Consider the following 4,885-nt stretch of genomic DNA (forward strand, 5'->3'; position numbering starts at 1 on the left):
CATTTTCAGTTTGATTTTCCCGATGTATAACAGAAGTGTGGCTGGTTCAATCAGTTTTTTTCTTTAGGTCTGTTGGCTTTTTAATTTCTCAAGTTCTGTCACTCTTTAGACATGGCACATAACAGCATGTGGCACCTTGGAGCCCTGTATGGAGGGATAAGGCTTTTTCATACACATGGCAGCCCCCTCTGGCAATATACAAGATGTACTCAGACCTAAACTACGTTGAAATGTCATTGGCAAGCTTTGCGTATTGTAAATGATAATATGTTGCTGTATTCTGTCCAGGAATGAGGCCTGGGGCAAGGATTCCCGTTCACCTGGGAAAGCTGTCGTGCTCCTTATTATTTTTATATTTTGGTGTCTCCCTGCTCTTAGCAGAAATGCCATTGTTCTCTAATTGCTGTCATCTTTGCTTAGCAGAAGAGGGTCTGTGATGCTTGCCTAAATTTCCACTAGCGAGAACCCTGCTAGCAGGCTACGGGGCACAGAAACACAGCTGAGTCTGTTGTAACTATATCTAGAAGTGGAATCTATTTAAAACTTTTAAAGACATGTAATACAGTGTCTGTAGCCTAGGGCTTTAATTCCAGTTTTTCGTTCTCTCTCTTTAGAGTGGTTCAGATGGCTAAGGGACTGAATCCTGGTCCCACTGAAACAAATGGGAATTCTTATGATTGACTTCACACAGTTAAGATTAGCCCCAGGTCTTTTGCCCTATTCTGGGTAAATTTACCTTTTGTGTGAAAAAAGAACCCTAATATCTTGTTGGGTTCACCAAATACAGCATTTCTTCTCCTTTCAGGCTTCTTTCTCTGGTCACTTCCTTCAATTTCAGTCTCATTTTTTTTCTCATCTGCATCTCTTAGCTAATCAAGAACTTCATCTTATGTGTTTCTAGTGTATTAGGGCCTCAAAGAAAAGCCTAGAAAGGTGGCACCCATAAAACAAGATGCCAAGAAAGGCCATTGGTTTTGTCTGTTTTCATTTAAAAGACTTAAGAATTTCTGATTAACAGTGATTTCAAATTCATAGGTTTTAAGGTCAGAAGGGACCATTAGAGTCACCAGTTCTGAGCTCCAGCATGACACAGGCCATAGAATTCCACCCGGAGAATCCTGCCTCAAGCTCATAGCTCGATGGAACTACAGCAGCTCCTTTAGAAAGACATCAAGCCTCGAGTTTAAGTTTTGATCACTTCAAATAATTTTATTCTATTTGATTTCAGAATCAGGTTTGCTCTGACAAATGAAACACTTCAATACATAGGAAAGAGATCTGCTGTCATGAATATAAATGGCCTCATTTTGTCATTCCAGAATAAAAAGACCTTGTTTATCTATTGCTTGATTATCAAGTCCATTTCTTCATGAATGTCAAATTTCTGTGTAATGATTTCAGGGGATAGGCTCGTATGCTTGTAGTGCTGTGGGTTAACAGACAGATGCTGTTTAGCTAGTTTGTCTCCTACAGATGATATAATTGGGATAATTAGTTTTCCACAGCTTGCCTGATATTTAACGAAGAGGGATAACATCACTTTTTATAACTCTGTAATATCAGATTCTGTGTTAATGCTCTTTGGTGAACATGACAGGTGACATTTTCAATCAGTGTGGCAGCATCCTCCGAGGAACTAACATGTCTCAGAGAGTGACAGCAACACACAAGATTAAGCGAGTCTCCAAGATGCGAGTGCTGTAGTGGGGTGGGAATGCACACCTTGCGGTCATATGCACCGTACATGCGAGGGCACCATTTTATACAGAAATGAAATGGCAACCTCCACGCAACATGACTTAGGACACACCATATGTGTGAGGTCACACCAGCAGGGGCGGAGTACACATATCCACAGACACCGTTGCTACCAAACAGACAGTCGCACTACCCTAGGATTCAGTTTACTCTGAGTGAGGCTGACGTGGTGGTGGTCAGTCTTCACTGCTGCGGTGCAGACCAGCTGCACTAAATCCATTGTCCTTCCCAGTGTAATCCCACAATGCCTCTGCACTCTTCAGGGATGGCTTTGACTCCTAGAGCATTAACTCTATCATCTGTCAAGCGGCAGTCATCTCCGCCCCAACACCTTCCTCCTCCAGGTGTGGCAGCATCGGAGGTAGTACTCAGGTGCTCTCAGGTGCCCTAACACTCAGATTAAAAGGGCCCAAAAAAGGACAATAAAATATAACTGTAATAACATGTAGATTAAGACACTTCCTTTCTGCCTCAGGGATTCGGGATTGCCATGGCTGTCCACCTGCTGCTGCAGCATCTCCACACACTCAAGATCTGAAAAACAGAAAACAGAAGAGGGTCGTTAGCTAACAGACACACTGCAAAGCTCTCCCTCATTCAGTGAGCACGTCCATCCTGGGCACTGAATGAGGCAGGGTTCCGGTGGGATAAATAGGATGTGATCGTGTAATTCAAAACGGTCTTATATGCACAGGCACAAAGCAGCTGGATTAAGGTGGCACAGGCAAACTTAAAACTGGCATTTCCTAACTTTTGGATGATTAAAGGAACATTAAGGTTGCAGAGTCAATGTGGTTTTTCTGGTGCGTAGTGTGGCAACAAATACCCTAGACAATACTCAAATTGTGTATGCCCTCAGGTGACGCCACTGGCCTCCCCATGGTGCTCCCACCCATTTAACATCCCCCTGGAGAAGTGATGCCGTGCTTGGAAGGCCACTCAGTAGCTGGAGGAGGAAATGAGATTGGAGAACTTGCTGAGCCATTTTATAAACCATGTGAGTATCATGGAGGGTGTTTGCTGCATTCCTCAGTGTACTTAGCACTTGCTATGTTCAAATCACAGCTCGACCTCAGCTGCAGCCGGGAGTGCTCAGCACTTCTGCAGATCAGACAGTAGGTATGTACGGGCGATGCACGAGCCCAATCAGAGCTAGCACCAGGGTGTCTCCTGGAGGTGGAATCTACACCTCAGTTCAGCAGTGTGCTCACTGGATCCGCAGTTACACTTCCCTGTGCGTAACTGATAGATTGGGGACGGCTTGAGAGAGCTACAAGGCCAATTAGCCCAGAAGCAGGGCAGGCCCGGGAAGGGACTGCTGGGGGAAGGGGAGGAGAGAGGGTTTCCGAGAGTCAGAGCCAAGAGACCCCTTCTGCCCCATCTCTTCTCTAGCCACAAAGCGCTCGGAGAGCTCGGCAACCACCTTGTGCAATTGATTCACAGCGTTCTCCCCATCACCCTCACAGCCGGGGGCAGCTCGGTAATTACACATACGCACAGGTGCCAACTCAGGTTTCCCCCTGGGGCACCCACGGGGAAACAAATAGCGAGTGCTCAGCACCCACTGGCGGCCCCGCCGATCAGCTCCTCCCCCTCCCTCCCTCCCTCCCACCCAGCGCCTCCTGCCCGCTGCAATCAGCTGTTCAGCGCCGTACAGGAGGCGTGGCGGGCAAGGGGGCGGAGCGAGGGCGGGAAGAGGTGGGGTGGGGCCTTGGGGGAAGGGGTGCACTGGGCCGGGGCCTGGGGTGGAGCGGGAGTCGAGCACCCCGAGGAGATGACAGTCGGTGCCTGAGCTCACTCTGCCACGGAGGATCTTCCCCCCTGAGCGAGCTCTCCTGGCGCTGACTCCCAAAAGCCTGCCAGTCTATCCCCTCCTGCCAGGGGTGCTGGGGGTGCGGCGACACCCCCCGCCTTGAAGTGGTTTCCATCATACCTAGGGGTTGCAGTTTGGTTCAGTGGCTCTCCGCACCCCCATTGTAAAAACTTCCCATGTCACCGCCTCCCACTGAGGGCTTCCTGGGCCTGCTCGGCTTTCTGGGCTAATGAGCCTTTAGCTCTCCCTAGCCGATCCCCAGTCTGTCAGCTGGGCCCAGCTTTGCAGCTTAGGGTTCCTCTGGGGCCATTTCACTGGTCCGTGCTTTGCCCAGCACTCCAGCACACACACCCTTAGGCTCTGTCTCCCGAAGAAACGTAGCGCTTCAGTAGAGACTCACTACAGCAGGGGTGGGCAAACGGTTATATAGACATGCTGGAAATTAATCTTCTCCAGGAGGCAGGCTTGGCTGGATTGTTTTGCTTGACATGCCGTCCGTTGCATCCCTGCACTTGAGTTGGAAGACAGCTTTGCTGAACTGCAGGGCTGAGGCTGCATGGACCTGCTGGCTGAGAGCACAGAAAGGTGGCTTTCTCCCACACTGCATTTTGCGGTATGAAAACATCAGATGGGTTTTTAACCAATCATTAACATTCCGGGCATACTCAGGATTATACTTAGTCCTGCTTCAGTTCAGGGGCCTAGACTAGATGACCTACTACGGTCCTTCCAGTCCTACGTTTCTATGATTTCTACTAGTATGATTTTTTTACCCTCCTTTACACAGCGATGGTGTCTTGTGGATTCTTCATTGTTGTTCTTCACTTTTTTAGTTTCTTTAGAGTCTGGTTTTGTTTGTTTTGGGTTTTTGTTGTTGTTATCATCTTTGTAATTCAACATTCATTTTGTACTTCCGACCTCTGCGCAAACCTTGGGGTTTACCCCTCTTTTTTCTCAGTCCTCGGTGTCTGGATTTCTATACAGATCAGGTTTTAGATTTCAGTGTATTACTATTTTTTCTCTCACTTTTAAATCCCTTTCTTTATTCATAGATCTTTAAGACTAGAAGGGACTATTATAATCAATTAGTCTGACTTCCTACATAAGAGGCCAGAGAACCTCACCTAGTAAATCAGGCATCAAGACCATAATTTCTGTTAGAGTTAGAGCATACTTTTAGAAAGATACCCAGTCTGGATTTAAAGATTTCAAGCTACAGAGAATCCACCATATTCCTTGCTACATTGTTCCAATGGTTTAATTACCTTCAGTTAAAAAATTGGGTTTTATTGCTATTCTGAATTTGTCTAGCTT

Source organism: Emys orbicularis, chromosome 7 (genome assembly GCF_028017835.1).
Source record: "Emys orbicularis isolate rEmyOrb1 chromosome 7, rEmyOrb1.hap1, whole genome shotgun sequence".
NCBI classification, from domain to species: Eukaryota; Metazoa; Chordata; order Testudines; family Emydidae; genus Emys; species Emys orbicularis.